A 13,208-nucleotide genomic window follows, 5' to 3' on the forward strand; every position below is an offset into this window, starting at 1 on the left:
AACTTGCTGTGTTTGATTTAGGACGCTAACGCTAACCTATCAAAATTCCCACAATAGACAAGAAAGCACATGTGTATAATCTTCAAACGGAAGTATGCAAATTCAGACACAGCACTTCCCTGCACCAGATTAGCTACCCACACGCTTTTTGACTCTCACTGGGTTGTGGTGGTGATTTAAATTTTACGTAGCATGTGGATTGTGTTTGTAGCACAGGTCTAGCGCTGCTGGAGTGTACCGGATTGCCTAGCATTCTCCACCACATTTTTTCTCCATGAAAGGAAATAATTTCTTTTTCTTTTGGCCTGTCAAAATGAAATTCACTGCTGAGTCAGAATAACACGCAAGAAAATGGTCCACCTTAAGTGAGTAGTAGTGATTTTTTTTTTGTCAATAATTAACTAGAAAAAGAAAAGGCAGCAAAAAAAAAAAAAAGAAATAAAAAAAACTTTATGTATTTGTTTGGGGTTTTTGTCGGGGGATGTGGTTAACACAATAAAAGTTCATTTAAGCTAATATGTTATATACAGTTATTTATGGCTTTGACATCTGGTTAATAATTTAGATTTTACTGAAGCTGGTGAGAAAACCAAATAACTTCATGATCTATTAATGAAGCCAGTGTAAATTTTTATCATGCACTTAGTTAATGGAATTACCTCTTGAGTACCTCTAAATCTTGAGTAATAAAAGACAGTGTATTCAGTGCATTAGCTGGGCTAGTGATTGAGATATTTTTGGTCACCTTACCTGTTTTGTTATTAACACTCATACACGATTGTTACACAGCCATTACCCCGGTACTCTTAATATGCAAAACCGACTTGATTGGGTTATGGTACAAAAACAACAGGTTTATGAAAATGCAGGGTCTTTGTTGTTGTTGCAACAATAATAAACATGCAGCTGAGGTTATGGGAGAGTCATGGGTAAAAGACATGTTGATTACAGGGTTAAAATGGAAAACAAACAGCTGTCTGCATGTTCGCTGTTTTTGAGCCACTTACCTAACTCAGTCTTCGGTGGCTGTGTGACCTCGTGTCAATATTTGCACAATGAAAGTTAACTATAATAAAATACTTTATAGTTTCAAAAATAAAAATAATAAGGTATTACTGACCAGTATGATCATGATCACAATGATTTTAGTTAATGATTGTTCTGTTTTAAGAATTGTTTAGTTGTGCCATAGAATATCTTCATTTTCTACCTAAGACATCAGCAGGGTAAAAAGCTTAAAATGCTAAACATAGCATTTTAAGTTCTTGTTGCAGACAAATCTCAGTACAGCATAAAAATGAAACTTATTTTTGGCGGGTTACAATCTTCCCTTTTAGTGGCTTACATATTTTTGATCATGCATATTTTGTATGATAGTTAGGTATATCCTGTATTTTTGTATATGATGCACAAAAAAATTGCAATGCTGAAATCTGTATACCTGGAATAAGTATAAACACCATAATGGACAAAATGAGAAAATATAAATGAGTGATTTTCAAGTAAAAAGTTAAACTCTGAAAGGTTTTATGCTCAAAAAAGCAAGAAAGTAAAACTGTGAAATTCACTTCCACATATAAGAACAATAGAAACCGATTTCTGCCTTCAGTTATGTAAATAATGCAAGAAACTAAAAACATTATGTTATGAAATTATTACTGAGGAACTTCCTCCCTGTCTCTCTGACTGCGCGCCTGTTTTTTTTTTTCCTTGTGTATCTGTTTCATTCACATCCTATTGCTGACCTATGTGACTCAGCATGGGTTTTTGTGGTCGTATAATCGGGATGCCCTAGCACATAAACCATAATCATCTTCCTTTCCATTTCTCAACATTAAAGGCTGCTCGTTTTTTTCTACCATGTAATAATAGGGAGCCTTCAATTCATGCCTTACAACGGCTTGTAACTTTGTACAAATCACATGCCCATCAGAAAGCTGGCGCTTCCCCGCTGGTGTTTATTTCCCTCGGTTCCTCAAAAAAATAAAAACGCTTAAACAAATTCTAAAAGATTTTTACCAATTGTTTTTTTTCAAAGTCAGTGATGTAAAATAGGCTTAAAAATCAGGTGAAACTGAAACTGCATTAACCTTGAGAACAGCATGAAAGAGAGAAACAAAGACTGTCAAGGTCAGCGTTACAGACAGGGGGGGTGACAGGAGACGAATCTCTGAGAAACTCTCCAAATAAAGCATTGAAATGGGAGGAGGGAGTAATCTCTCTGCCTCACCAGGCACTACACACACACACAGAAATACACACGCATGCACACAGACGCGTTTCCATGCAAACAACTTGGCCATGCCGGGCGGTTAGGTGGGAGGATGTAAGGGAGAGGGCTACACCCTTATGCGAAGCTTTGTTGTGTGACACATAGACAGCCCACCCTAGCATTCCCACCCCTATATTTGGCCTTGAATACAATTGCAGGTTTGAGAGTGACAAATCGGATTGGGTCAGGCAGACTCAGCTGAGGAAAAGGACGAAATTACATGAGTAGAAGGGGAAACCACTATAGCGGAGTGGTTGTTTTGCCATAGCATTAAAGATACAAAAGGCACTATTAGTTCAATTTCAGTTTTAAGAAATTCAGATTTCATTAAAAGAATTTAAGAAATAGGGATTTGACTCTTGCTCATTGTGTGGATAGTTTTCATAAGGTGTAAAGAGGAGAGAGTTTTTCTGTCTTTATTGATCTATAGATTGGCTGTTTTTCCTGACCAGTCCACACACTGCATGCCAGGAACCACATTGCTCATCTGCAGAAAAGGGCAAAGTGTAAACATAAATAACAAGTATTAAAATAAAAGTTTCAGTTTTAACAGCTGTGGGCTTATGGTTGACTTTTCACACAATTTGTCTGAATCATCCCGAGTGCAATTTTCCTCATGCAGCAGTCGTGCAGGTGCTGTTTTTAAAAATGTATTTAATTTGATTTTTGATGCGTACCTTTGACTGTCTGGTTATGCAACCCACCCCCAGTATCACCTTCAAAATTTTTCCAAATTTCACAACTCTGTTTCTGCCTAAGATTCAAATTATTAGAACCTTTTTCTTTTTCCCATCTTTGCTTCAATCGTTAATAATTTCTCTGATCCTACCTCATTTTTGTCAAGCAAAAATATGAAACTAAACTTCATGTTCTTGTGTGTGCATAAATAGCATCTTCCCGTTTATTCTAATCAGGGCTGCAAAGGAGGCTGAGGTATATGTGAGTATTAAATACTTAAATTAAACACCAGTAATTGAGGTAGCACGTGAGTTTAAAATAAAATAACTAAAATAACACAAGAGTCGAACATACTTTTGCCATGTACTCAAAAGATAGCAATAATCCTGTTAAAGGGAGTTTTTCCTTCCCACAGTCACCAAGTGCAAGGGTTGCATTTATTGTAAGGTCTTTACCTTACAGTATCAAGTGACTTGAGGCAACTGCTGGTGTGATTTGGTGCTATATAAATAAAAATGAATTGATGGAAATGATAAAACACAAACGTAGACCTGAAGAAAATAAAAACCAGCCCTACAAGCTGAAAAGAGCCATCAGTGTAACAGCCATGTTAGTCTTATCCATGTGCATATGTACTGTACAGTATGTGTGTGCTTGTGCTATGTGACTGTGTTTGTAATTATGAGTGTGAGTGTGTGTGTGTCTGTGTGTGTGTTGGTGTAATTACACAGTAGTGGACTGGTGGTGGGACAGTAAATCAACTGTAGAATGAGTTGGATTGGTCCGCTCTGCCGGCAGCACTCCTCACCCTAACCGGTCATCAGGGAGGGATACACTCTTAGAATAAATACTGTGTGTGTGTGTGTGTGTGTGTGTGTGTGTGTGTGTGTGTGTGTGCAAGCGTGGATGTCTATATCCATCTGTGCACACAGCACATTTTCTGCTTGTTCCTGTCCACATGTGTGCACATGTTTGCTAGGGATGAAACTGTGTGCACGATGCAGTGCAGAGCATGGGCGTGTCTGTGTACGAGTGTAAATGCACGCGCACAATTTTTTGGTGGTGTGTCAGCAGAGTTCCTCACCCAAACAGTTCATGAAAAAAGAGGGACTCTTGACTGCTGCCTTTTCACCACAGCAGCCACTCGGCCAGCAGCCACACAGTTAGCTGCTATTAAAAACATTCCCCACAAACCCAGAGTGAAAGAAATATTTCAGTGCGTCACTCACAATCTAAAAACATTTCTCAAATTTTATTAGATGATCCTGCCAAAGGAAGTGGTATTAGTAATGGTGGACTTAGGGTTTTTTAGTGCGTGTGTTTGTGTACGTCTGTGTGTGTGTGTGTGTGTGTGTGTGTGTGTGTGTGTGTGTGTGTGTGTGTGTGTGTGTGTGTGTGTGTGTGTGTGTGTGTGTAATCTTTAAGTTGGGCAGTTTTAGCTTTCTTTGCCCGGGTTCTGAGATGAACAACGTTTAGGTTTAAAGCAGCAACAATACAACGCACTACTGTTGTGAAAACTCCCTATTCATTTTTTGTAATTAAGTAAAAGTTCTTTGAAAGTATCATCAGAAACATGACCTGGAGCTAAAGGTAACAGAAATATTAGACGTCCAGGGAACGAGAAATTAAAAAAAAAATCTATTAGAAATTATCACCAGTATTTAGTTTGCCAAAACAAACTTCTGGATGTATATATATGAAAGGTAAAGGGTAAAGAAAAGTAAAGAAAAGAGAACATGGAAGATACAATATGATTACAGATGGCTTTGGATCAAAGACTTCTGACAGTGTTGTGTAGAGGGGGGAATCATTAGATGATGCAATATTAACTCATTAAGATAACATGTAATGCACTTTATCACCTTTTTCAACTACAATTATGTCCACAAAGTTAAACTTTGTCAATATCTGTTTTATCCAGTAAGATATAGCTATCTCATATTGTTTTGCTGCAAAATGAAATTATCAAGTATATCAACACTGTCATTAAAACCTGCCACAAACTTTGCCAAGAGACAGAGTCAGTCTGCTCTCAGTCTGCAATCGATTGGAGTCAAGTTGGCAATTGCATGCAACCTGTTTCTGATAATACAGCAATTAAGTGTAATGAAGGGTCAAAAATCACAAATATGGTGCTGTCTACATCGCCAGAAATATACATTTAACAGAAATTTACATTTACCTATTACATTCCTGTTTTATAGGATATAACCAAAATACAACCAGCTCAAGTTGTGCACATTAACAGTTCAGAAAGGTAGCAACATATTGGTAATCTGTCTGAATTTGTAAATTAGCAGTCCAAAAGTTGCACAAAGTCACTGAGAGCAATTCCAGACAGGCCAAGTCAGACAATAGCTGTTGGTTGAAAGGCTGCTTCCTATCAGGCAACCTTGCAGCCCTCTAGTATTTTCTGATTGATTTAATAAAACATCGATATTTGGTTACACCGTGCAAAATATCACAATACTTTGGTGTATTGTTTTTTCCCGCCACTCCCAGTGTTTTGGCTGAATCTGGATTGAGCCACACCAAACAGTTTTCTTATGAACTCTGTCACTCTGGGGAAAACAGTGCTTGGTGACTGAAATCTTTGCAACTGTTTACATTGAATGAACTTGTGATCTTGTTGCTTTTGAAATGATTACTTTGTGGTCTGAGACCACTCACAGTCAGTTGCTATCTTCAAAGCAACTTTGGCTCTTCGACACAGTGATAAAATGGCAAAAAATACAAACAAACAAAACCAAAACCATAATCAGTGAACTTTTGGTTTGCAATAGAAAATTGTCAAGTTAGCGATTACATGCAATCTGTTTGTGATGATACAGTGATTAACTGTGACGAATCAGCAAAAATCATAAATTTCTTGCCATCTGTTGCAAATCTGCTGCTGTCTACGTACATGGAAATTCACACAAAGCAAAACTTGCATTCAGAGTCCAGCCGGAACCTCAGAGATTTGAAACAAATTCAGAAATTCCCCCACAAATAATAACGTAGTCATTCCACTGCAAAATGGCATAGGCATTTAGCCAGAACATAACCAGTTTGCTACCAGTTGAATCAATTTTCCTACTGTAGAGAGACACGTCTCAGACAAGTTGAGCTTTCAGACAATCAGCATTTATAAATTAGATGGAAATTTACAAACCTTTAAAAACCCGTCTGAGAATGACTGCAGTCAATCTGAGTTGGACTGCAATTGTTTGGAGACAGGTTTCTTTTCCCCAGGTGACCTGTGCATTCACCTTCCAGCTGAAAGTGGTCGCCGAGATGTTGAGAGTGTTGCACCCTCAACCTCTGGGTAGCCACAACTATTTGCAGTTCATGCAATCACTGGGCAATGACTTGGCAACCACAGATTTTTCCCAGGTGCAAGGAGGTTGTTGTCCTATTTTTACTCTTGTATGAACGAGGCATCAAATATATTTTAAATGCTCCATACAGTGAAAAGTCAATGTGGCCTCATTTAAACATGATGACTGAGTTTCTTTATCTATGTGTGTATTCGTGATGATGTTAAAACTGCCAATTCTGCCAGCACACAGAACGTGACTGACTAAAAAACTCAGAAATCTGAGATGCAGGCACGTTCCAACATGAGTCACAACCACACACACACAAACACAGACTGTCCAGATTATTGGAACTAGTGATTATTGGCAATAAACACCAATCAGCTTGCTTGCACGGTATGTCGGTGTATATGTAGATTTTCCTTTACGAAGCATGAATGTGAAACTTGGACACAGCATGCCATTTGTTCATGATGAAAAAAAAAAACCCCACACACCATTCTTCCTTCACATATGACCCATTAAGCACCATCCTTTGAAGCATGGGGGTGGTTTACTGAAGATATTTCTACACACAACAAACGTTAGTAGTTCTGATCATATCACATCTTTAGCCATTGCTACAGTGCAAAGCCCCTAACCTCTCCCCACCATGAAGACCACAGGCCAACCACACGTAAAAATACAAATACACATATACACACACGTACAAAGAGACACCCATACTCTACGTTCTGCCTCTCTAGGCCAGTCATCCGCAAAATATGGCTTCGGTTCCAAAACTGGCTCACAGACCATCTCAGTCAGGCTGCTATACAACTTACTATTCCACTTATGTGTGCTGACTAACCTTTGCTATCCAGAACTCTACATCACTGTGCGGATTCTGAGTGACGGATAAACGTCTGTCCTCTTTTCTGCATATTTCAACATCAGCGATGATGTTCAAAGTGTGGCATCATCGCTGATGTTGAAATATGCAGAAAATATATATACTAACATACATTAATATTCATAGCTTCTGCAATATTTAACTTGTGTTATTAATACAGCCCTAAAACTGTGACTAAATCTCAACCATGTTTTACAGATGGCTGCAAACACTCTCTGTTGTACCTCTCTCCTGACCTTTATCGTACACATTGATGATCATTTGAGCCAAAATTTTCAAATTTGGATTCATCATAAGACCTGTTGCCACTGGTTTTCTGTGCAGCTCTTCTGTACTTTGGCATACCTCGGCCTTTTCTTACTGCTTTCCTTCCTTAAGAATGGCTTCTTGACAGCCACTCTTCGACAGACCATCTCTGATGATGCTTTAGTGAACTAATGAACCTGCTGATGGATGTCTCAGGTGCTGTGTCAGGTCTTTGCTAGATTTTTTTCTTATTGCCTAATTAATTCTAATTCTAATTAATTCTAATTTGATTCTCCACATTTCCAGTTTCCTCATTTTTTTTAAAAAGCACACTGCACACCATGCAGTCAAATTGGAACATCTAATTATACAGTTTAACACTGGTTCTTTGCTAAGTTGAGAGTTAATGTATAGATGGTCAAAGAAGAACTGGCAGATCTTCAGAAAACCTGAAGAACTACTTAAAAATATTACAAGAACGTGAGAAAATGAGGGGTAGCTCAAAACTTTTGCACATTACTATTTACAACTAAAAGGTTGTGTGTCTTTATTAACCAATCTTGCATATGCTGGTTCTCAGATTATGCTGTTCAAAGGGATTTTATTGCTAGCTGAAACAAAACACTAATCAGTGCACACACTGTAAAGAAAAGAAAATCCCTCAGTGTTAAACTCCTTGACTCAAATCTGAATTTAATTGCCTTTTAAAGACACACGTAGGCTTGTATGTGTTGCACTGACGCAGGTAAGGTTTCAAAAATAACTCTCACTTTGGTAACTAATGGCATGCAAACGAATGCCATAGCAACTCTATGATTTAACAGCTCACCTGGCTGAGTTCAACCCGCAAGTGAACCATCTGATGGAAGTGCTTGATCTATAACTTTTATTTCTCTTGTAAATAGAAAATATTCAGCCCACTTCAAGTGTCAAGTGCTATAAAACGCTTCGTTTCTGCCTATATAAAGCGAGTGTCAGAACAAATAAAACACAGGTACTGTGAAAGCATAATGTCATGTTTAAGGCAGCGACTGAGTGGGAATCACAGGATCCAACAGCTTTAAAGATGCAAAATTATTGAACAAACACTGATATTTCAATGCTTATATTTTAGTACTGGAATTAAATTTCCTGTCATTCGCTTTGTCTGTTATTTGTTACGGTAATTATTATAACAGTAATGTTGTCTGTACACTCTGGTGAATGGAGTATTAATCAGTATGCATTATGTATTATCTATATTTTATATAGTACTTGTGATCATACACACACACACAGGAAAGTGAGGAGTTTTAATTAAAAAAAAAAAAGTCCAGAGGAGCCAGCAGTCTCTAAGCCTTGTGTGGGATGTAGTTTGGCCGGGCATGAACGCAGTATAACCAGACACCCTCCTTTTATTTTCCCCCCTTCCAGACAAGACACACACAAACACACACACACACACACACAGATGTTGTGCTTCATAATTTTAACACCCCTCTCTGACCTGAAGGCATCTCTTGTTAGCACTGTGTGTACTGTACAGTTCAGACAAGGTCAGTAAGTGGGCTGAGGTTTCTTTTTTAACACCCCTAGTTGGAGTCCTCCTGCTCAACACACACACACAAGAGGAAAAAGAGTGAATGTCAAACAATGTAGCTACATCATGCAGAGAAATATGCATGGGAAAGTAAGTTACTGTAAAGCTGCTGTTATAAAAGCTACTTTTTTATCAAAATCAGGAGACAGCGTAGCAGACCTCGCTCATATCTGCAAACAAGGGGGGAAGAGAGAGGGTGAGAGAGTCTCAACATTGGCAAAAAGCTCATCCTGATGAGTTTCTACATTTTGGGAAATCTCAAGGTTGAGATTAGGCCAAATCATTAAATACGTCTTGGTCTCAGGAAGTTGTCATGTGCACATTTAAACCTGAGTATTTCAATACTTGGCTGTAATTGCAATTCGTCGCCTTTTTTTCTCTTTTTTTAAAACTTTAATTTTGTCTTCAAATGGATTCAATTACCCCAGCACTTACTCATGTCCAGACAGTGTAATGCCGCTACATAAACCATAAATGACAGAGACCAGAATAGAAGAAAGTGACCGTGCATTGACACGAGGGGAGATGGTATAATGAAAAATCCCCCGAAAAGTGACGCAAATGAAGAGAAACGCAGGAAACATGTCATCGGGATCTGTCACGAATGCTCAGCCTAAAAGTTGGATTTAATAGTTTTAAACAAACCCATTACACTGTGCCTGGTAGTGTCTGGGTTTTTTTTAAGTGGGTACATGAGAATAGGTCTGGGATGTTTTTATGGCTGGAAGTGCTGATATTTTTCCTCTTGAAAGCTAGCACGGAGCAATTATGCTATTCCCCCCTCGCCTCAAGACCGTGTTTTTCTTATTACTTTGATGTTTGCACCTTACAGATTGAGCAACTTTGCACATGTATCGGCATTTATCTGCTCCTCTGAGACTACACAACAACCTTGAGTAAAGAGGATACCGCCCCACCCCACACACACATACATACACACACATACACACACACACACACACAGAACAAACAAACTATTTTTGAAGGTCAAAAGTATGTTTCTTCCTCCCTGCCATCTTCCAAAAACAACCCATCCTCTGGTACCCTCCCACATCTCCTTAACACCCCCATCTAAACTCCTATTCCTCCCCCCCTCTATCCATACCTGTCACTCTCCCTCCAACCCCTGCTGCTTGTTGCATCTCTCACCTCCCCTGTTCCCCTCTCCTCCCCATTTTCTCTGCCTGGCTCTTCCACTTTCTCCTTCCACCTGCTACCCTATCCACCCCATCTCCTTCTCTGCATGCCTGTCCCCTACCTATTGCTGTCCCCGCGGCTCCCTCCGTTCCCCTCCCTCTCCGTCCTTCTCTGCTTTCTGACACTCTATGTGTCGTTGATGAACTTCCTTCTGTGTTCCATCTGCCCCTTTCCCACCTCTCCCACTCCCTTCCAGCAGACCCACCTACTCAACGGGTGCTCACCATACATGCGGGCGTGTACACACACACACATGCACGGCCCAGAGCTGTCAACGTGCTCCTCGGACACTCCGAGTTGTACTGCAGATTAACAGCAGGGGGAGTGCCAGGCTTCAGAGGACAGAATAGAGGGGAGAAGAGAGAGCAGAGCTGCCCCCTCTGCTGCTACACCTGCGGGAGGCATGATGAAGGGATGATATACAGAACACATGCACAGAGTTGTTCATTTGCAGCTTGAATAATCTCTGTTTATAGCTGATAACATTTTTTTTATTAAAAGCTGTTTTGATTGTTGTTTATGTAAAATGCCAAAAAAAGAATTCAATGGTTTTCACCTTGTACTGTAACTAGTAGAAAACAGTGTATTTTGTATGATGCCATGGATTCTTCGGCTCCAGAATGAATTGCATTGTCAAGAAAATAACCAGCAGATAATTAAATCTTCTTCTTCTTTCAGTTGCTGCCTTTAGAGGTCGCCACAGTGGATCCAGATAAATAAAATCAACAATTGCTGATTGCAACTCAGTATTTATGAATTTGGTCTATTGGTGATTAGATCTCTAAAATAAGTATATAGTGAGGTATCAAACTCCTTCTAACCATATTTTTTTTAAAGTGCTTTGGAAAAAAATTGAAATTATGTTTATATTATTTTGCCACATAGTTGAGTACATGCCTGCCTGACACAATCTGTGTGTGTGTGTGTGTATCAAAAATACCACAGGATTGTTTATTGCAGGAATCATTTGAGATTTCATTAATATATTCCATCATTTACTTTCCGCCTCCATGTAGGTTACAGTAAATCTGTGACTTACTGCACATTTTAATAGCACTGCTCACACCACGGTCCTATGATCTGTCTGCTGCCCCCACCTGCTGGTTATAACGCTATCGTGTTTTTGTTACTCAACAAATTGAACCCCAGCCAATCGTGTGTGTGTGTGTGTGTGTGTGTGTGTGTGTTTTATTTGTCCGAGTATTCATGTGATTTTGTGTTTGCGTGCCCGCGTGTGTGTGTTTTACACAAAGAGATGTTCAGTCACTTCCACCCACTCTCTCCATCTAGTTCACAGTGATCTTTCTCCCACACCTATCTCCTGCAGCCATTCAACCCAACAATAACAGAGCAGAGCTGCAGAAGACCACTGCATCAGGGCCGCTGGCCTGATGAACCTCACAGACTGACAGGCACAAATAATCAGCTGCCCTTTAAAGAAAAAAAAAACATATATACAGTACTAACAGTTTCCTGGCTGGTGTTGTTTATATCACACCGTTGCTCTCAGAAGCCGCAGGAGGGGAGCGTCTGTGACCTTAAGAGATGTGGGGCCTGTACTGTCTAATTCCATGTTTATGGTTTTGCCTTTTATAACACACACAGACGGAGCTGCCCAGGCCACAAGCACACGGAAATATCATCATGCGCCCTCTCTGCTGCTAATTGGTGCCTTGCTACCATCCCTCTGGGGAGGATTCAGCTTTGTGCTGGGCGACCTGAGGAGCAGCTCCAGCTGCAGATTTTGCTTCTCATTCTCCCACTTAGCTAAATGTTCTGCACGACTATCAAACCCACTTCAAAATACATCTTACGAGAAACGTTTATCACAGTAAAAAGATTTAAAAGATAAACCCAAAATATACCTCCATGGATGGAACGTAACAAAGCAAATAATTAATTCATGTTCATTCACAGCTACTGGTTAATTTAAACCCTTCCAATCTGCTATTTTCAGTGTTAAAGTGATGCAGACAAACTGATACGTGATCATTTTATTATTTTTAATTTAATCTAAATAATTAAATGAATATGCTTTTGTGCATTGCCATATGTTAACAGGATTTGAAATTTTTTATTCTGCACTTTGTAGCATTGCTAGGACTCACTCCACTAGTATGTAATTATACAGTGTTTGAACTGATCTGTACTCACACGCTGTTAGTGCGGCCTAAAAATAAATATAACATTACACGTGTTCAAAAATACATACAAATGATTTATCTCTTCTCTCTGTGTTCAATAAAAACAATGTTTGACTTTTTGTTCGTATTGACTTCACTGACTGACTTTCTTTTTCGAACAATTAAATTATATACCAATTTGACACTATGGTTTCCTTGGCAACAGTGCAAATTACTTTGACCAGCATTAAAAAAAAAGCCTCAACAAAAGCCTTAAATCAAATGTTCAGTATATTCATTGATTTAACACAGACGCGGGGCTGAATTAGGTTAGATGCATAATAGAAAAAGTTTTCTCACATTCTCAGTTAGCAGACTACAGATTTCATGATGCCACTTCAAAGGTTTTGCTTTATTTTTTTCCTGAAGCACACATCTCAACGAGAAAGCTCCGGGTCTTAGCACACGTGAGAAGAAACCAGACAAAATGGTACATGTGCACGAGAGAAGCCTGCTCAACGGCATGGGTGGGAATGGAAGCCTGAATTGGCTGGAGTGCTGTGGCTGATGCTGAGAGGACAACAAAGTAATTATGGGACAGTTAAGGATATGCATAGCACTGAGAGAGTGAGTGAGAAGAAACCAGAGACTAAGAAAAGGAAGTAGCAGAAGAAGAAAGGGTCAGGAGGGGTGTAATGACCTGCTGCAATCTCCATCACACCAATTAATTAGCCTCTGACTAGCAGCCATCTGGAACAGAGAGGGCACTTTTTCACTCGGCTGTCTGTCTACCTATCCACGCTCAGATTCATACATCCTCATTTTAACACTTTATCTATTTTTGTATTGCTTATTCTTCCATCTGTCTGTTTCCCGTATGTCTAACTATATGCAGATCTAACTGACAGTCAGACTGTTTTGG

The sequence above is a fragment of the Copadichromis virginalis genome, linkage group LG7, assembly GCF_057382275.1.
Source record: "Copadichromis virginalis isolate Kocher_CV1m ecotype Utaka linkage group LG7, C_Virginalis_male_GT1.1, whole genome shotgun sequence".
Classification (NCBI taxonomy): Eukaryota; Metazoa; Chordata; class Actinopteri; order Cichliformes; family Cichlidae; genus Copadichromis; species Copadichromis virginalis.